The 22,389-nt window shown below is 38.7% G+C and overlaps 1 protein-coding gene and 1 non-coding gene across 3 annotated transcripts in view; one reads left to right on the top strand and one right to left on the bottom strand.

Annotated features, from left to right (window-relative positions):
- The window catches only part of TLK1 (tousled like kinase 1), a 175,303-nt gene that overhangs the window by 130,760 nt on the left and 22,154 nt on the right, over positions 1-22,389 (bottom strand). The window lies entirely within an intron of this gene.
- Positions 6,543-6,614, top strand: TRNAS-GGA (transfer RNA serine (anticodon GGA)). Its single transcript has one exon. It is a non-coding gene; the product is annotated as a tRNA-Ser (tRNA).

Below are 22,389 nucleotides of genomic sequence, written 5' to 3'. Positions count from 1 at the left end.
TCAACTTGTTCCCTCATTCATAAAATGAAATAGCCATCTAACTTGCATTTTCAAGATGAATGTAATACTATGTACGGATAAGCTCCCTGTAGTATAGAACAGACAAATGACGTGACAGATTATACTTAGAAAAGCAAGGAACTTTAATTTCCTAGAGATAAGTGGGTTGTTTTTATTGTTCAGCCGTGTCTACTCTTTGCAACCCCATGGACTGCAGCACGCCAGGCTTTCCTATCCTTCAACAATTCCCAGAGCTTGCTCAAACACATGTCCATTGAGTCAGCGATGCCACCAACCATCTCATCCTCTGTCCTCCCCTCCTGCCTTCAGTCTTTCCCAGCATCAGGGTCATTTCTAATGAGTCAGTTTTTGGCATCAAGGAGTCAAAGTATTGAGCTTCAGCTTCAGCATCATTCCTTCCAATGAATATTCAGGACTGATTTCCTTTAGGATTGACTGGTTTGATCTCCGTGCTGTCCAAAGGACTTTCAAGAGTCCTCTCCAACACCACAGTTCAAAAGCATCAATTCTTAGGCCCTCACCCTTCTTTATGGTCCAATTCCTGTATCTACGAAGGACTACTAGAAAAACTATAGCTTTGACTAGACAGACCTTTGTCTATAAAGTAATGTCTCTGCATTTTAATATGCTGTCTAGGTTGGTCACAACTTTTCTTCCAGGAGCAAGCGTCTTTTAATTTCATGGCCGCAGTCACCAAATGCAGTGATTTTTGGGCCATAAGAAAATAGTCTGTCACTGTTTCCACTGTTTCACATCTGTTTGCCATGAAGTGATGAGACCGGATGCTATGGTCGTCATTTTTTGAATTTTGAGTTTTAAGCCAGCTTTTCCACCCTCCTCTTTCACGTTCATCACAAAGTTCTTTAGTTCCTCTTCACTTTCTGCCATGAGGGTGGTGTCACCTGCCTATCTGAGGTTATTGATATTTCTCCCGGCAATCTTGTTTCCAGCTTGTGTTTCATCCAGCCTGGCATTTTACATGATACACTCTGCTTATAAGTTAAGCAAGCACAGTGACAATATACAGCCTTGACGTACTCCTTTCCCTGTTTGGAACCAGTCTGTTGTTCCATGTCCAGTTCTAACAAGAACAGATCTAACAAGAGGCAGATCAGGTGGTCTGGTATTCCTATCTCTTGAAGGATTTTCCACAGTTTATTGTGATCCACACAGTCAAAGGCTATGGCAGAGTCAATAAAGCAGAAATAGATGTTTTTCTGGAACCCTCTTGTATTTTCCATGATCCAGCGGATGTTGGCAATTTGATCTCTGGCTCCTCTGCCTTTTCTACATCCAGCTTGAACATCTGGAAGTTCATGGTTCATGTATTATTGAAGCCTGGCTTGAAGAATTTTGAGCATTACTATACTACTAGTGTGTGAGATGAGTTCAAGTGTGTGGTAGTTGGAGCATTCTTTGGCATTGCCTTTCTTTAGGATTGAAATGAAAACTGACTTCTTCCAGTCCTGTGGCCACTGCTGAGTTTTCCAAATTTGCTGGCATATTGAGTGCAGCATCATCAAAGCATCATCTTTTAGGATTTGAAATAGCTCAACTGGAACTCCATCACCTCCACTGGCTTTGTTCATAGGCCTTTGTTTATAAGGCCCATTTAACTTCACATTCCAGGATGTCTGGCTCTAGGTGAGTGATCACACCATCGTGATTATCCGGGTCATGAGGATCTTTTTTGTACAGTTCTTCTGTGTATTCTTGCCACCACTTCTTAATATCTTCTGCTCTCTAGGTCCATACCATTTCCGTCCTTTATTGAGCCCATCTTTGCATAAAAGCAACTTAGCAGAAGCAGCAGCAGTTGCATGAAACGTTCCCTTGGTGTCTCTAACTTTCTTGAAGAGATCTCTAGTCTTTCCCATTCTATTGTTTTCCTCTATTTCTTTGCACTGATCACTGAGGAAGGCTTTCTAATCTCTCCTTGCTATCCTTTGGCACTCAGCATTCAAGTGGGTAGATCTTTCCTTTTCTCCTTTGCTTTTTGCATCTCTTCTTTTCACAGCTATTTGTAAGGCCTCTTCAGAGAGCCATTTTGCTTTTCTGCATTTCTTTTTCTTGGGAATGGTCTTGCTCCCCTCTCCCATACAATGTTATGAACCTCTGTCCATAGTTCATTAGGCACTCTATCAGATCTAGTCCCTTAAATCTATTTGTCACTTCCACTGTATAATTGTTAGGGATTTGATTTAGGTCATACCTGAATGGTCTAGCAGTTTTCCCTACTTTCTTCAATTTAAGTCTGAATTTGGCAATAAGAAGTTCATGATCTGAGCCACAGTCAGCTCCCAGTCTTGTTTTTGCTGACTATATAGAGCTTCTCCATCTTTGGCTGCAAAGAATATATAATCAGTCTGATTTCAGTGTTGATCATCTGCTGATGTCCACGTGTAGAGTCTTCTCCTGTGTTGCTGGAGAGGGTGTTTGCTATGACCACTGTGTTCTCTTGGCAAAACTCTATTAGCCTTTGCCCTGCTCATTCTGTACTCCAAGGCCAAATTTGCCTGTTACTCCAGGTGTTTCTTGACTTCCTACTTTTGCATTCCAGTCCCCTATAATAAAAAGGACATCCTTTTTGAGTATTAGTTCTAGAAAGTCTTGTAGATCTTCATAGAACCATTCAACTTCAGCTTCTTCAGCATTTTTGGTCAGGACACAGACTTGGATTACTGTGATATTGAATGGTTTGCCCTGGTAACGAATAGAGATCATTCTGCCGTTTTTGAGATGGCATCCAAGTACTGTATTGTGGAGTCTTCTGTTGACTATAATGGCTGTACCATCTTCTAAGGGATTCTTGCCCACAATAGTAGATATAATGGTCATCCGAGTTAAATTCACCCAGTCCAGGTGATTTTAGTTCGATAATTCCTAAAATGTCGATGTTCACTCTTGCCATCTCATGTTTAACCACTTCCAATTTACCTTGATTCATGGACCTGACATTCCAGGTTCCTATGCAATACTGCTCTTTACAGGATCAGACCTTGCTTCCATCACCATTTACATCCACAGCTGGGTATTGTTATTTGCTTTGGCTTTGTCTCTTCTTTCTGGAGTCATTTCTCCACTGATCTCCAGTAGCATACTGGGCACCTGCCAACCTGGGGAGTTCATCTTTCAGTGTCCTATCTTTTTGTCTTTTCATACTGTTCATGGGGTTCTCAAGGCAAGAATACTGCAGTGGTTTGCCATTCCCTTCTCCAGTGGACCACGTTTTGTCAGACCTCTCCACCATGACCCGTCCGTCTTCGTGATCCTACACGGCATGGCTCATAGTTTCACTGAGTTAGACAAGGCTGTGATCAGACTGATTAGTTTTCTGTGATTGTGTTTTTCATTCTGTCTGCCCTCTGATGGAGAAGGATAAGGGGCTTATGGAAGCTTCCTGATGGGACAGACTGACAGGGGAGAAACTGGGTCTTCTTCTGATGGGTGGGGCCATGCTCTGTAAATCTTTAATCCAATTTTCTGCTGATGGTCAGGGCTGTGTTCCCTCCCTGTTGTTTGACTTAAGGCCAAACTATGGTGGAGGTAATGAAGACAATGGTGATGTCCTTCAAAAGGCCCCATGTATGCACTGCTGCACTCAGTGCCCCCAAACCTGCACCAGGCCACTGCCGACCTATGCCTCCACCAGAGACTCCTGGACGCTCAAGGGCAAGTCTGGGTTGATCTCTTGTGGGGTCACTGCTCCCTTCTCCTGGATCCTGGTGCACACAGGTTTTGTTTGTGTCCTCCAAAAGTCTGTTTCCCCAGTCCTGTGTAAGTTCTGGTAGCTCTATAGTGGGGTTAATGGCAACCTCCTCCACGAGGGCTTATGCCATACCCAGGTCTACTGCACCCAGAGCCCTGCCCCTGCAGCAGTTGACTGCTGACCTGTACCTCTGCAGGAGACATTCAAACACAGTTCTGGCTCAGACTCTATGGGGTCTCTGGGTCCTGGCGTGCACAAGGCTTGAGCTCAGGCAGGTACGGTGTTTGATACTAAATGCAATTTCACCCTTGCTCTGGTCTTGCTGGGGCTTCTTCCTTGTCCTTGGATGTGAGGTATCTTTTTCGGTGGGATCCGACATTCTCCTGTTGACGGCTGTTCAGCAGCAAGCTGTAATTTTGGAGCTCTTGCAGAAGATACGTGCACATCCTTCTACTCTGCCATCTTGGAGTCAAAGCTATTTTTACCTTGTACAAATTTAGAGAGGTATCCTTAAACAATAGTTAAAATATGCAATAAAACTGCTCAGAACTTAAAAAATGAAAAGTTTGCATCAACTTTATCACTTTCTTGCTATAAGCAAGTTCAGTGGAGTATGGGTGGAGGTTGTCATTAATCATGTTAACTATAATGATAACTACAATACTTCAAACATCAAATTTCTGACAGTTTTCTATACACCCAAGTATCTATGTTTTAGTTGATAGCTCATTTATAGAAAATTTAAGACAACATCATTTGGGAATTCCCTGGTGGTGTGGTGGTGAGGACTCAATGCCCAAGTTCAATCCCTGGTCAGGGAACTATGATATTGCAAGCCACAGGACATAGCCAAAAAAAGTTGTTAAAACTTAAAATACTTAAGAAGCTTCCCTAGTCGCTAAGATGGTAAAGAATCTGCCTGCAATACAGGAGACCTGGGTTCAATCCCTGTGTCGGGAAGACCCCCTCAAGAAAGGAATAACTACCCTTTCTAGTATTCTTGCCTGGAGAATTTCAGGGACAGAAGAGGCTGGCAGGCTACAGCCCACGGGATTGCAAAGAGTCAGACATGACTGAATGGACTTAAAACAACATACTTAACGCATTTATTTTGGATTTAGAAAATAAAGAGTAAGTAACTACTAAAAACTGATTCCAGCAAGGAGACCATCATACTATGGCATAGTGATCTAAAAAAATCTCTATTTCAAATCTTCAAATTCCAGACATCAGTGTTTTGGGAACAAACTGAAATATTTTACACCCACTTAGAAATCCTGATCATTGTTTCCCTCTGCTGCTGCCTAATGTAAAAAACTAAATGAGGCGATGCACATAAATGCAAGTAATTTTTACTTATGAACTACACAATCCTTGTAGTCAATAAATACCATAGTAAAAGCAAACTTTTGCAGTGATAAGCTAAAATAAAGGGTACATAGTATCAAAGATATGACCTCAGCTAATTAACTTTGCTCTCTCCTAATAAGACACACTGATCTAAATTTTATGACCAAACAATTCAAAATGTCATTCTCTACAGTAAATTTTAAGAAACTTGAGCAATTCTTAAAACATATTACAAAGAGAAAATGTGATAAAAACATTGACAAACTGCTTATATTCTTGGTAATTAAACATATACAAGTAAAATAACCTGGAGTTCCACTTAACAAATCTAATACTTGTATATAATAAAACTAGACCAGTGATGGTACGGTAAACTGGTTCATATGTGTTGTTGATGGTACTGTAAACATGTACAACTCTTATAATAGGTAACATCCAGAAAGAAATTCATTTTTTTTTTTTTTTTACAAAATAGCTTGAACTGAAATAAGTACAATGTATCAGGCCTGAAAAGCATCTTAAGTATTGTATTTAACAACTCTAGAAGTCTATTTCTGAGGCCAAAACAGTTCTTTACAATAAGCTGTTGCTCATAGCTTATAATATAATAATCTAAAAGTAAAGTAACAAAACAAAGGCACGTGTCACATTTTTTACCTATAGTGGGAAGAACTTTGAGAAAACAGCCAACCTTAAAGGAACAGCAAGTACATCCATCAACAAAATGAGCCAAGACTTGTTTGAGATAGTAGAGTAGTAAAAGGACATGCACATATCTTCCCCTGCCAGAGCACCAAAATCGCAACTGGCTGGTGAACAACCATCAACATGAAGACACTGAAACTCATCAAAAGAAGATACCCCACATCCAGGGAAAATGAAGAAGCCACAATGAAACAGTAGGAGGGGCACAATTATGATAAAATCAAATCCTATACCCACTGGGTGTACAACTCACAAAGTGGAGAACACCACCAAAGGCGTTCTCACACTGGTGTGAAGCTTCTAGGCGCCATATCAGGCTCCCCAGCCTGGAAATCTGGCAAAGGGACTGAGAATCCCCAAGGATTCTGACTTTGAAGGCCAACAGATTTGACTACACAGCTTCCATAGAACTGGAGGAAACAGAGACCCTTGGAGGGCACAAATAAAATCCTGTGTGCACCAGGACCCAGCAAAAAGGAGCAGTGACCCCACAGGAGACTGAGCCTGACCTATCTGTAAATGTGTGAGGGTCTCCTGAAGACATGGGTCAGCACTGGCCTACCAAGAGGATGGGGCAGAGGCAGCAACAGTCCTGGGAGATGTGTCTTGGCATAAGTCCTTTTGGAGATCACCGATAGCCCTACTTTAGCAGTCTATAGACTCCAGGACTGGGTCTCAAGGCAAACAACTAACAGGGAGAGAGCATAGCCCCACCCATCAGCAGAAAATTGGATTAAAGTTTTAGAGAGCTCTAGCTTCCCTGGTGGCTCAGAGGTTAAAGTGTCTGCCTGGAATGCAGGAGACCCAGGTTCGATCCCTGGGTCGGGAAGATCCTCTGGAGAAGGAAATGGCAACCCACTCCAGTACTCTTGCCTGGAGCATCCCATGGAGGGAGGAGCTTGGTAGGCTACAGCCCATGGAGTCGCAAAGAGTTTGACACGACTGAGTGACTTCCCTCACTTCACCCTGTCCACCAGAACAAGACACAATTTCCCCCACAGCCAATCCCTCTCATTAGAAGCCTGCACAAGCCTCTTATCCTCATCCACCAGAGAGCAGACAGAAGAAATAAGAAATACAATACCATCAGCCCCCAGGACTAATACCACAATCACAGAAGGCTACTCAAAATGAAAAGAAAGGATTATGTTTCAAATGAAGGGACAAGATAAATTTCCAGAAAAACAACTAAATCAAGTGGAGATAGGCAATCTCCCCAAAAAAGAATTCAGAACAGTGAACATGAGTCAGGATCTTGGAAAAAGAATGGAGAAAAAGATTTAGAAGACGCAAGAAATGTTTTTCTATTTTATTGACTATTCCGAAGACTTATTATTAGACTGTGTGGATCACAACAAACTGTGGAAAATTCTGAAAGAGATGGGAATGTTAGACCACCTGACCTGCCTCTTAAGAAATCTGTATGCAGGTCAGAAAGCAACAGTTAGAACTTGACATGGAATAACAGACTGGTTCCAAATAGGGAAAGGAGTACATCAAGGCTGTATATTATCACCGTGCTTGCTTAACTTATATGCAGAGTACATCATGTAAAATGCCAGGCTGGATGAAACACAAGCTGGAGTCAAGATTGCTGGGAGAAATATCAATAACCTCAGATACGCAAATAACACCACCTTTATGGCAGAGAGTGAAGAACTAAAGAGCCTCTTGATGAAAGTGAAAGAGGAGAGTGAAAAACTTGGCTTAAAACTCAACATTCAGAAAACTAAGATCATGGCATCCAGTCCCATCACTTCATGGCAAATACATGGGGAACAACGGCTGACTTTATTTTTTGGGCTCCAAAATCACTGCAGATGGTGACTGCAGCCATGAAATTAAAAGACGCTTGCTCCTTGAAAGAAAAGTTATAACCAACCTAGACAGCATATTAAAAAGCGAAGACATCACTTTGCCAACAAAGGTCCATCTAATCAAAGCTATGGTTTTTCCATTAGTCATGTATGGATGTGAGAGTTGGACTGTAAAGAAAGCTGAGCGCCAAAGAATTGATGCTTTTGGACCGTGGTGTTGGAGAAGACTCTTGAGAGTCCCTTGGACTGCAAGAAGATCCAACCACTCCATCCTAAAGGAGATCAGTCCTGGGTGTTCATTGGAAGGACTGATGCTGAAGCTGAAACTCCAATACTTTGGCCACCTGATGCGAAGAGCTGACTCATTGGAAAAGACCCTGATGCTGGGAAAGACTGAAGGCAGGAGAAGGGGATGACAGAGGATGAGATGGTTGGATGGCATCAACAACTCAATGGACATGAGTTTGAGTAAACTCCGGGAGTTGGTGATGGACAGGGAGGCCTGGCATGCTGCAGTCCATGGGGTCGCAAAGAGTCAGATACAACTGAGCAACTGAACTTACCTGAACTGAAAAGAACTAAACAAACATAAATGAACAATACACTAGAATCAACAGCACAATAACTGAGGCAGAAGAGCTGATAAGTGACTTGGAAGATAGAATGCAAGAAATCAATGCTGCAAAACAGAACAGAGATAAAAACAATGAGAATAAATTAAGATAGCCTAACAGACCTCTGGGACAACATTAGATGCACCAATACTCACTTTATAGAGGTATCCAAAGGAGGAGGCAGAAAGGATCTCAGAAAATATTTGAAGAGAAAATAGCTGAAAACTTCCCCAACATTGGAAAGGAAATAGTCAACCAAGTCCCGGAAGCACAGAGCATCCCCAGCAGGATAAATCCAAGGTGGAACACACTGAGACACTTGGTAATCAAACTGACAGAAATTAAAAACAAAGATAAATTATTAAAAGCACCCAGAAAAAAAAGACAACGAACATACAAGGGAAAAACCCATAAGATTATTGGCAGGTTTCTAAACAGAAACTCTAACAAGCCAGAAGGGAATGGCATGATATATTCCAAGTGATTAAAGGAAAGAACCTACAACCAAGAATACTCTACCCAGCAAGACTCTCATCCAGATTTGATGGAGCAAGCAAAACCTTTGAGACAAGCAAAAGCTAAGAGAATTCAGCACCACTAAACCAGTCATACAACAAATGCTAAAGGAACTTCTCTAGGCAGGAAACACAAGAAAACAATAAGATCTATAAAAAATAAACCCAAAACAATTCACTGAGGAGGGTGACTGCAGCCATGAAATTAAAAGATGCTTGCTCCTTGGAAGAAAAGCTATCACCAACCTAGACAGCATGTTAAAAAGCAGAGACATTAATTTACCAACAAAGGTCTGTCTAGTCAAAGCTATGGCTTTGCCAGTAGTCATTTACAGATGTGAGAGTTGGACCATAAAGAAAGCTGAGCGCCAAAGAGTTGATGCTTTTGAACTGTGGTGCTGGAGAAGACTCTTGAATCCCTTGGCCTGCAAGGAGATCCAACCAGTCAATCCTGAAGAAAATCAGTCCTGAATATTCATCGGAAGGACTGATGCTGAGGCTGAAACACCAATACTCTGGTCACCTGATGTGAAGAACTGACTCACTGGAAAAGACCCTGATGCTGGGAGAGATTGAGGGCAGGAGGAGAAGGGGACGACCGAGGATGAGATGGTTGGATGGCATCACTGACATGATGGATCGGAGTTTGAGTAGGCTCCAGGAGTTGGTGATGGGCAGGAAAGGCTGGCATGCTGCATTTCATGGAGTCACAAAGAATTGGACACAACTGAGCGACTAAGTGACTGAAAACAATTAACAAAACAGTAATAGGATCACACATATTAATAATTACCTTAAAAGTAAATGGATTAAATGCACCAGCCAAAAGACATAGACTGGCTGGTTAGATACAGAAACAAGACAATATATATGTTGTCTTGGGCTTTTCTGCTGGCTCAGCCCGTAAAGAATCTGCCTCAACACAGGAGATCTGGGTTCAATCCCTGGGTTAGGGAGATCCCCTGAAGTAAAAAATGGCAACCGATTCCAGTATTCTGCCTGGAGAATCCCATGGTCAGAGGAGCCTGGCAGGCTACAGTCCATGCGGCCACAAAGAGTCAGATATGACTGAGCGATGTAGCACAGCACACATGTACATGTTGTCTAAAGGATACGCACCTCATACCTATGGACACTTACAGACTGAAAGTAAGGGGATGGGAGAAAGTATTTCTCACAAATGAAAATCATAAGAAAACTGGAGTAGCAATACTCATATCAGAAAAAAATAGACTTTAAAACAGACTGTTATTAAGATTCAAAGGACACTACATAACGATCAAGGGTTCAATCCAAGAAGATATAACAATTATAAATATATATGCACCCAACATAGGAGCACCTCAGTATGTAAGCAAATACTAACGAATATAAATGGAGAAGTTGACAGTCACACAATAATTAAAACACTTTCATACCGCACTTTCATCAATGGACATATCATCCAGACAGAAAATCAATAAGAAAACGTAGGCCTTAAATAACATTTTAGACATAATTGATACTTATAGAGCATTCCATCCAAAAGCAGTTGACTACACATTTTCCTCAAGCACACACAGAACATTCTCCAGGACTCACCCCAAGCTGGGCATCAAAAGCAAGCCTGGTAAATTTAAGAACACAGATATCATCTCAAGCATTTTTTTTCTGATCACAACGGTATGGGTATACAGTTAAACTAGAATAAAAAAACTCTAAAACACAAACACGCGGCAGCTAAACAACATGTTACTAAGCAATCATTGGATCACTGAAGGAAAAAAAAATACCTAGGGACAAATGAAAGCACAACAGTCCAAAACTTATGGGATGTAGCAAAGGCACTTCTAAGACGAACGTTTACATCAATACAATCTTAACTCAAGATATAACAAAAATCTCAAATAAACAACCTAACCTTACACCTAAAACTAGAGAAAGAACAAACAAAACCTGAAGTTAGGAGAAAAAAGGAAATCATAAAGATCAGAGCAGACATAAATGAAATAGAGACAAAGAAAATAATCACCAAGATCCATGAAACTAAAAGGTTCTTTGAAAAGATACACAAGGTTGATAAACCTGTAGCCAGACTTATCAAGAAAAACAGAGAACTAAAATCAGTAAAATTAGAAATGAAAAAGGAGAAGTTACAAACAACTCCACAGAAATACCAAGAACCATCGAGACCACTATGAACAACTGTATGCCAATAAAATGGACAACCTGGAAAAAACAGACAAATTCTTAGAAAGATACAGTCTCACTACACTGGACCAGGAAGAAATAGAAAATGTGAACAGACCAATCACAAGCATGAAATTGAAACCACGATTAAAAACTTCCCAACAAATAGAAGTCCAGGACCTGATGGCTTCACAGGTGAATTTTATTAAACATTTAGTAAAGAGTTAACCCTTATCCTTCTGAAACTGTTCCAAGAAGTCACAGAGGAAGGAAAACTTCCCAACTTATTTTATGAGGCCACCATTATGCTGATACCAAAATCAGACAAAGATACCACAAAAAAATTACAGCCCCTATCACTGATGAACATAGATGCAAAAATCATCAACAAAATACTAGCAGTCCATATCCAACAATATGTTAAAAAGATCATACACTGTGATTACATGGGATTCATCTCAGGGAAGCAAGGATTTTTTGACATCCTCAAATTAATGTGATACATTGTACCAACAAACTGAAGAATGAAAATCATATGATCATCTCAATAGATGCAGAAAAGACTCTGGACAAAATTCAGCACCCATTTATGATAAAAACTCTCCAGAAAGTGGGCAAAGAGGGTACATACCTCAACATAAGAAAAGTCATATATGACAAACCTACAGCTAGCATCATACTCAATGGAGAAAAGCTGAAAGCAAGCCCTTTAAGATCCGCAACAAGACAGGGGTATCTACTCTCACCACTTTTATTCAGCATAGTTTTGAAAGTCCTAGTTACAGCAATCAGACATGAAAAAGAAGTAAATGGAATCCAAATCGGAAAGAAGTTGTTAAACTGTCACTGTTTGCAGATGACACAATACTATACATGGAAGATCCTCAAAACGCTATCAGGAAACTGCTAGAACTCATCAGTGAATTTGGTAAAGTTGCAAGTTACAAAATTAATACACATTAGCCTGTTGCATTCCTATACACTAACAACGAAAGATCAGAAAGAGAAATTCAAGAAGCAATTCCATTTACCACTGCATCAAAAAGAATAAAATACACAGCAATAAACCTATCTAAGGAGACAAAAGACCTATACTCTGGAAACTATAATATGCTAATAAAAGTAATCAAAGAAGGCATAAACAGATGAAAAGATATACCATATTCATGGATTGGAAGACTCAATAGTGTCAAAATGACTATACTACCCAAGGAAATCTACAGATTCTACGCAGTCCCTATCAAATTGCCAATGGAATTTTTCACAGAATTAGGACCAAAAAACTCAAAACGTGAATGGGGACACAAAAGACCTCAAATAGCCAAAGCAGTCATGGAAAAGAAAAACGGAGCTGGAGGAATCAGGCTCCCCGACTTCAGACTACTACAATGCTCAGCCATCAAAACAGAATGGTACTGGCACAAAAACAGAAATATACATCAATAGAACACGACAGAAAACTCAAAAATAAGCCCATGTACCAACAGTCAGTTAATCTACGACAAAGAAGGTAAGACTACATAATGACTGAAAGACAGTCTCTTCAACAAATGGTGCTGGGAAAACTGGACAGCCACATGTACAAAAAAAGAAGTTAGATCATTCCTTCACTCCATACACAAAAATAAGCTGAAAATGGATTAAAGACCTAAATATTACACCAGACACTATAAAACTCTTAGAAGAAAACATAGGCAAAACACTCTCCGACATACTCCACAGCAACATCTTTTTTAATCAAACTCCCAGAAGAGTGGAAATAAAAGCAAAAATAAACAAACGGGACCTACCTGACCTCAAATAAGCAAAAGGGAAAAGACCCACAGATTGGGAGAAAATACCTGGAAATGATATGACTGATAGGCATTAGTCTTCAAAATTTACAAACAGCTTATGACACTTAATAGCATCAAAACAAATAACTCACTCAAAAAATGGGCAGAAGACCTGAATAAACATTTCTCTAAAGAGGACATACAGATGGCCAATAAGCACAAGGTGTTCAATATCACTAGGTACTAGAGAAATGCAAATCAAAACTACAATTAGATACCATCTCACACTGGTCAGAATGGCTAACATCAAAAACTCCACAAGCAGAAGACGGAGAGGTGTGGAGACGAGAGGACACTGTCGTGCTGCCGGTGGGAGCGGAACCGGCACAGCCACTATGGAGAGCAGCCTGGAGGCTCCTTAGAAACTAAAACCAGAGCTACCAGCGGCCCCAGTCTTGGGCACATATCCAGAGAAAACACGGCCTGAAAAGACACACGAACCTCAGTGTGCATCGCAACACTGTTTATAACAGCCCAAATATGGAAACAACCTAAATGTCCATCCATGGAAGAGTGGAAGACAGAGCACGTGTGTGTACATACGTATGTGCGCACACATACACACGATATATAATGGAATATTACCCAGCCATTAAAAAGAATGGAATAAGGCTATTTGCTGCAACATGGATGGACCTAGGCAGTGTCATACCGAGTGAAAATAAACCAGACAGAGATGGAGAAATATCATATGACATCCCTTATATGTGGAATCTAAAAAAGAAACGGTACAAATGAATGAACTTACAGAACAAAGACTCAAAGGCTTAGAAAATGAACTCATTATTGCCAGGGGGAAGGGATAGTTAAGGACTTTGGGAAGGTCATATACACACTGCTATATTTAAAATGGATAACCAACAAAAACCTACTGTATAGCACACACAACTCTGCTCAATGTTATGTGCCAGCCTGGATGGGAGGGGGGTTTGGGGGAGAATGGATACATGTATATGTATGTCTGAGTCCCTTCACTGTTCACCTGAAACTATCACAGCATTGTTAATCAGCTATACACCAATATAAAATGTCTTGGGTGTTAAAAATAAACAAATGAAAATTAAAGAAAACAAAAATGACCTTAGTTACTGAATTATGAAAGGTGCAATCATTAACTACGGCTTCTTAAAACCAGATTCCTAAACCAGACACAACTCCATTTTATCAAACGTAATTCATTAGAAAATAGTCTTTTCCAGGATCAAAAAGCTGTATTTGAGTAATAGGATTATATGCCACATGTTACTTTTGAATTTTATCAACATATTATTCCTTGCTAATAATAGGAAAAAAGTAGTACCAGACATCATTTACTCAACTGTACATTCATTATCACTCTTTGATGTTTAACAAATTAAGTCAGTAACTATAATGTCTGAAAATTTTCCAAAGGCCAAGAAGGTGAGAGAGTTAATTCTTAGGTGGGTTGATAAGGAGTCCGGGGCCCTCAAGGAGGAGGAAGGGTCTGGGACTCTCAAGGAAGAGAAAGGGACAAATATTTTTTTCTACACTGCTTTGTGTTAGTTACAAAAAAGGTATTTTCTTAAACTGAGTTGTTATGACAACAATCTTTAAGACTAATTTTTAAGCCCAGTGCTAATATACAACAAAACAACTCATTCTGTGCAAGGGTGTATTTTACTGTAAGCTCTGTACTCATGATTATATAACGATGTATCTTGCATTGCAGAAGGACTTGTCTCTCCTTCTTAACAAGAACCTTCTGACTAATCTTGTTAAGATGTATGTTGTGGGAGTGGGTCTGGTAAAAGTAAAGCCTTGATAAGACAGCAAGTGGGGCACTCTCCTTCACCCTTCCGATGTCTATGTCAGAAGCTTTCTCTGTTCCTTCTCCACTTTAGTAAAACTCTGACACACAAAAGCTCTGAGTGATCAAGCCTGGTTGCAAAGCTAAATCTTCTTTTTCGGAGATCATGAATAAGACATCGTTCACCATAAGCTATCAAAGGCTCAGGCTGTTTCTGGGATTAAACAACATTGGGCATTAAATTATCCTAGTCAGAAACATTACTAACATAAGTCATGAATTCTTACGAATGACAAACATGATTTGTTAGACTTTAATGTTAAACTCACTCTAATCAGCTTTATAATAATTATTTTATGAAAGGAGAAAGGAGCTTATTTAAAAATACTGTAATGCACTAAAAACATTATTTAAACCCAAACGTTAACTTACACTGGTATAATAGTGGCCCCAAAAAAGCTTTAAAGATTACAATGATATTGAATGCATTAAAAGCAAAAACATTTCTCCTTCCACTTAAACCTACAACTCCAGATGACTGTTTCACAAGCTAAACTGTACATAACCAACAGGCAATTTAAACAACAGAAAGGAAACAAGGGAGAGAGGAAAGGAGTGAAGAGAGTAAAGAAGATGTAGATTTACCCCAAATTCCCAAACCAAATAAAGTACTAAAAACAAATGCAAGCAAAAGCTTTCTGGAATACTATTCAGCCGTAAAAAAAGAATGAAATCATGCCATTTGCAGCAACGTGGATGGACCTAGAGACTGTCACACTGAGTGAAATCAATCTGACAGAGAAAAACAAGTATCCTGATATTGCTTGCATGTTGTGGAACCTTAAAAAAGAAAAAGAAAAAGATGCAAATAAACCTATTTGCAAAACAGAAACAGTCACAGATGTACGAAACGAATTTATGGCTACAAAGGGGAAAGCGCGGTAAGAAGGGTACACTGGGAGGCTGGTCTGACCTATACACACCGCTCTACATAAAACAACTACAGTGAAAGGGAAGTGGCTCAGTCACGCCTGACTCTTTGCAACCCCACGGACTATAGCCTGCTAGGCTCCTTCGTCCATGGGATTCTCCACGCAAGGATACTGAAGTGGGCTGCCATTTCCCTTCTCCAGGAGATGTTCCCAACACAGGGATCGAAGCCAGGTGCCCACACTGCAGGCAGACTCCTCACCTTCTAAGCCGCCATAAAGCGGACAGCTAATAAGAAACTACCGCACAGCACGGGGAGCTCCACTCAAAACTCTGCGATGACCAGCCCAGGGCTCAAATCTGGGAGAGTACATATGACTAGTCCACTTCGTCTTACAGCAACAACTAACACAGCACTGTAAATCAACTATACTGTAATAAACATCAACCTTAAAAAATTAGAGAAAAAGAGAACTTTCCATTTCTAGTAATGATGATTAGGTACATCACACCAATCTTCTGACTGAGGAAACCTGAAAAACTGGACTAAATTTTAAAAAGAAAAGTCTGCTTATAGACATAAGGCAGACCTTACTTGTTTTTCTCTGTCAGATTTATTTCACTCAGTGTGACAGTCTCTAGGTCCATCCACGTTGCTGCAAATGGCATGATTTCATTCTTTTTTATGGCTGAATAGTATTCCAGAAAGCTTTAGCTTGCATTTTTTTTTTAGTTCTTTATTTGGTTTGGGAATTTGGGGTAAATTTGAATCTTCTTTACTCTCTTCACTCCTTTCCTCTCTCCCTTGTTTTCTTTCTGTTGTTTAAATTGCCTGTTGATAGTTATGTACAGAGTTTAGCTTCAGTCCAAAATTCAGGAAACAACATTCCAGAGAGGTGAGTGTGGTATATAGGCTTTCCTGCCTTTGGAGGCATTTGTTGATTCCAAACTTAGTGACTTAGGTGCTGAGAATCTAAACAAAACTTTGCCAGCATCATTGAGCTTGTTGTTGTTTAGTCGCTAAGTCGTGTCCAACTCTTTGTGACTCCATGGACTGCAGCCTTGCCAGGCTCTTCTGTCCCTGGGATTTCCCAAGCAAGAACAGTGGAGTGGGTTGCTATTTCTTCTCCAGGGAATTTTTCTGACCCAGGGATCAAACTCACATCTTCTGCACAGGCAGGCAGATTCTTTACTACTGAGCCATCAGGAAAGTCTTATCACTGAGCTAGCCAGAGAAAAAATGAAATCCAGAGCCACCTCCAAACTTTGAACTGGTATCCCAATCTCGGAGCAAGAATGACTGGGATTAAATGAAGTTCAGCTTTTAATCTTAATCCTTAAAAGCAGTTCAAGAAACCTGAGATTTATAATGCCCCTATATTTCTGCCAAAATTAAATGACTTATAAATCCTCTGTCACAGAAGATTGCTATCATTCAATTAAAAGGCCCCCAAAATATTTCTATAGTTGCTAATTTAAAAAGAAAAAAGAGAAACCCAAAAAAATAAAACATAACTGAAAAGGAAATGAAGCATGACCCAAAGGGATCTAGATAATTAAGTTATCAGACACAGACTTTTAAATAACTGTGCTGAAGAGTAAGTCTGAGAACTTTGGCAGAGAGCCTGAAACTAGAAAGAAAACCAAACTGACTTCTAGAACTAACAAGGCAAAGAACCTAAACCAACTCAGTTGATGAGCTTGATGCATATTAGATATAGCTTTAGAGAGAATTAATGAACTAGGAAATAGCTCAGAAATACAATTTTAAAAACACACACAGGAATATCATGATGAAAATACAGAAAAGGGCTTAAGAAACACAGGACACAAGATAAGAAGGGCTAATACATGTAAACTGGAGTCCCAAAAGAAGAGAAGACAACAGGACAGGACACTATTTGAAGTGATATGGAATGAGAATTTTATAAAACTCTGTGAAAGCCCCTCAAGAGTGCTGTCCAAGAAAACTTTCAGCAATGATGGAAATGCCACCCACCTGCCAATAAGGCAGCGGAGAACTACATGTGGCTACTGAGAACCTGAAATGTGAATAAATGGATTTTTAACTAATAGTTAACGTTTAACTACTGATAATTAGTTCAACTAATGATAATTAAATAAATAACCACACACAGCTAGTGGCACTGGATAGCACAGTCCCAAGTCACAGACCTAAGAAGTCATACAAACACCAAGTAGAACAAGAGAAGTATACCTGGATATATTGCAGTAAAACTGCTTGAAAACCAAAAATAAACCCCCCCAAAACCTGAAAGGCAAAGAGACTACAAGCAGGATTCCATCAAAGCAGCAACGACAGGGCTGACAGTTGATCTCTGAACACAAACAATGGAAACCAGGTCTCAATGGTGTAACACTCAACTTGCTAAAGGAAAATACTGGATTAGCCAAAAGGCCCCTTTAGGTTTTTAAGTAAAAATAAAAGACATATTTTTCACTTTCACCAAGAACTTTATTAAACAACATATTTAACAACATTCACTGTTTTGTTCTGCTACCTTCTGCCATTTTTGAGGCAACTTAATAATCCATCTTCCCAAAACTTTTTCTCTTTTTGAGCAAAAAACGATTTCATGTGCCTTTTACAATCTTCCATTAAGAAAATTTTGTAAAGACCAAAATAAATGAACATCCAAAGGTGCAATATCTGGTAAATATGGTGGATCAATCAGAACTCAGTCAGCCTGCAGCAGATTTTGTCTGGTCATCATCTTGCCTTATTCTGATAGAAGATTATGCATTTTCTGTTGACTAATTCCAGACACTTTTTGAGTGCTGCTTTCAGTTTGCCTAACTGGGAGCAGTACTTGTTGGAATTATACATTTGGTTTCCCTGAAGGAGCTCATAACAGAGTCCTCCCTTCCAATCCTACCATATACACAACACCACCTTCAAGACCAGCCTTCACTGTGGTTGGTGGCGATTCATTTCGCTTGCCCACAATCTCTTCCATTCCACATTATTGTACAGCTTCCACTTTCAGCATCTGTCACAGTTTGTTTTAAAAACAGAACATTTTCATTATGTTTAAGTTGAGAATCACAAGCACAAATATGGTCAAGGAGGTTCCCATTCCTCCACCCCCTTAACTTATGTGGAACCCAAACATCAAAGTGATTAACATAACCAAGCTGGTGCAAATGATTTTCAATGGTTGGTTGATTTGAATGTTTTGAGTCTGTTGGCTATTCCAGCATGGTTTAACATTGACTGTTCTCAATTAATGTCCCAATTTGATCACTATCAACTTCAACTGGTCTACTCAATGGAGGAGCATCAGCAAAAGAAATCTCTAACACAAAAGTCTGCACACCACTTTTGAGGTGCTTGATCAGTCACAGCACCTTCTCCATACACTACACAAATCTTTTTTTCAGTGTTGCATTTTTACCTTTTTTCAAATATAAAGCACAACATGCCAAAAATATTGCCTTTCCTCCATCTTCAATACTAAAAAGGCTACACAAAAATTCACCAATTTTGATAAGGCTTTTTTAAAAAATGAGCGCTGATATGACAGCTGTTACAACACAATCTAACAAAATTGCTACTAGAACCATCATACAGCAAACCATCGTACAGCAAACATCCAACAAACTTTTTGGCCAAACCATTTAACTCCCTACCTAGATTCCCCACGCCCAGCCAAAAAAACAACAAACAAAAACACTTTCAAGAATGAACATGGAAAAAAGACATTATCAGACAAGCAATCCCAAACAATTCCTCACCAGACAGACTCCAAAATTATAAGAGTATTCTTTAGGAAAATAGAAAATCAACTCAACTAAAAAAAAAGTAAACACATAGAAAACAAAAACTCAACATAACTATATAAAACACTATTGTCTTTTGGGTGCTCAAAAGCACACATGGAACTAACTACAGAGCAGTAAACAGCATAGAATCCAAGAGGGAAGGGCACAGTTAGTATCTTCTGAAGTTGCTAAGCTGATGAAGAAGAAAATGTACTGAGACATACTATACTTTAACAAATCAAGAAAGCATTTTCAATTTCTAGGACAACCACTTAAACACATAAAACCACCAAGAATCAACCAACCAATAAACAAACACAGAAAAGCAGATTGGGATGTTATTAAGCTAATTGTGGAAGGTAACTTTGCCCTTCCAATGCATGGAGCATCGATCTGATCCTTGGTCAGGGAAGTAATATCTCACAGTGACATGGCCAAAATATTCTTCATCATCATCCAAAGGTAGAAAAGGAGAATGAAAGAAAGTTCAAAGAAACAGTATAACTAGAAATCACTTATTAGAAATATCTATTTAAACTCAAATATATCAGTAAGTATAATGAATGTAAACTTACTAAGTGTTCCAATTAAAACATAAACATGGTCAAACCCATTTTTTAAAAAGAACTTATGCTACTCACAAAAGACTTACAATTTCTATAACCAAAAGTTGCAAATAATAGGATAGAAAAAAGTATACCATGCCAACATTTAAGACCTGAAGCTAACATTACCTGTCATAACACTAGTCTGTTGTTTAGTCACTAAGCCATGTATGACTTTTTTGTGACCCCATGGACTGTACACAGCAGGTTCCTCTAGCCATGGGATTTCCTAGGCAAGAATACTGGACTGGGTTCCCACTTCCTTCTCCAGTGGATCTTACCAACCCAGGGATCGAACCCATGTCTCCTGCATTCGCAGGGGGATTTGTTACCACTGACCCACCAGGGAAACCACTTAATAAAGTACTGTATTAGGAAACATCCATTATTACTGTTATCAGACATTTAGTGTTAGTTAATAAAAGGTTTGTTTTAGCAGGCAGAAACAAAAATGCTTAATTTCTAAGCACCTATATAACATATTTGAAATAGATAAAGCAAAAATGACAAACTATTCAGAGAAACAACAAATCTACAATTGTTTTTTGGACATTTTAACAAACTTTTCTCTGAATAAGAGCAAAGTTAAAAAGTAATGACAACCGTTCTAAAAGGAAACAAACTGGATATAACTGATACACATATTACATGACATCTAATAACCACAGCCAAAAAAAAAAAATCTTAGCCCTATATAAGGAATATTTACCAAGACAGACTATATGCCTGCCATAAAGTAAGTCTCAAATTTTGAAGAACTGAAATCTTACAGATTTACTTCTTACTATGGTGGAATTAAGATAGAAATTAGTAAGAAAAAAACATTTAGAAATACCTCATGTTTAAAAGTCAAGCAAGATACTTCTGAATAAACCATAGCCCAGTGAACAAAACTAAAAGACGGTTCCATGAAAAGGCATAAACTGGTAAGATGGGTCAAGAAGAGAGACAAGACACAGACAGTGACCATCTAGAATGAAAAAGAGGACATCACAGTAGACTCTAGACAAAGAAAGATCACGAGAGTATTATTTACAATTTTATGCAGGCACATTTGAAATTTTACATAAAATGAAGGGATTCCTAGAAGATACAATTTACCAAAACTGATATGAAAATTAAAATTCTAAAGAGCATTATGACATTACAGAAACTGAAGCCATCTACTTAAAATTTCACAGAGAAAATTCCAAGCCTAGAAAGCTTCAGTGAATTCTACCAAGTATTTGAATGATGCTCTAACACCCTTCTTACATAAATTACTTGAGAAAATGGTAAAAGAAAAGGTTCCCAACTCATTTTTATGAAGTCAATGTTACCTTGATATAAAACCCAACATTTTCAGAAATGAAGATTAAGCCTGAATGAATCCAAGGAAAAAGATAATGTTTTAAGGAAATAAGAAAAAGGAGGAACAGTTCTGAAATCAAAAGAAATGAAGAGATTAAAAGGATAAGACAAAGCAACTACTTAATGAGGCAACAGGGATCCAACATTCAGAAAACAAAAGTCCTTAAAGAGCACTACCATACCAGAATAAACAGTAAAAAACACAATTCAAGAAAGCTTTCTTGAAAATTAAAAAAAATAAAATAAAACTGCTTACTGAAAGAGTACCATGTATACTTAAGAATTCAGCCCAGAAGGCGAACATCTAATTTTCAAAGGCAGTAGTTTATGCCACAAGAAAACAGAGTAACATAGTCCAGATAATCATGATAGGAAAATATAAGGTGTCTTATATAGTCAGTAAAATTTATTTTCAGCACATGAAAGACACAAACTGTTATCAAAATGCCCCAAATTAGGAAACATAGCTCCCATGATCTGTTCCAAAATCTAGAGAACATATTTGTAAAGTAATAGACCTATCTCATTCATGAACATAGGTGAAAAATACTAAACAAAGATCAGTAAATTAATCTGTAGAAAAATAAGAGCTCAAAATTAAAACTGGGTTTAGTCCAGGAAAACAAGGTTGGTTTAACACTTCAAGAGCAATAAAATAATATCCATCACATTAAAAAAAAAAAACCTGGAAAAAATTAGATTGTCCAAAAAGATGCAGAAAAAGCATCTGATAAAATTTAATATCCATTTCTGATTTAAACAAACAACAACAAAAAATTAGTAACTAGTAATAGAAAGTAATGTCCTTGATCTGAAAAAGGGCAGATCCATAATAAATTGTGAAACTGAAAAATTCTCCCCCTACTTCTAAAATCAGTAACAATACAAGTATTCCCATGATAACCAATCTATTCAACACCTTACTAGAAATCATATGACTAGAAGTCACAGTCACCACAAGGCTGGAAAAAACAAATACATATAAGGATTGGAAAAGATGAAATGAAATTATCATTCATGGGCCGTATGTTTATACAGAACAAATCTAGCTAAGGTAAATTATCAGAATTATAACCAAAGTTACCGGTTATCAAGTCAAATGCAAAAATTAACTGAATTTCCACATATCATCAATAAACAAAAAATAATAAAACTAAAATAGGTATCTTATTTACAATAACATCAAAAAGTAAAAATACCTAGAAGTTATGCAGAGCA

Source organism: Ovis canadensis, chromosome 2 (assembly GCF_042477335.2).
Source record: "Ovis canadensis isolate MfBH-ARS-UI-01 breed Bighorn chromosome 2, ARS-UI_OviCan_v2, whole genome shotgun sequence".
Taxonomy (NCBI): Eukaryota; Metazoa; Chordata; class Mammalia; order Artiodactyla; family Bovidae; genus Ovis; species Ovis canadensis.
Note: the sequence above shows the minus strand (reverse complement) of the source record. Positions and strands in the feature narration are given on the sequence as shown.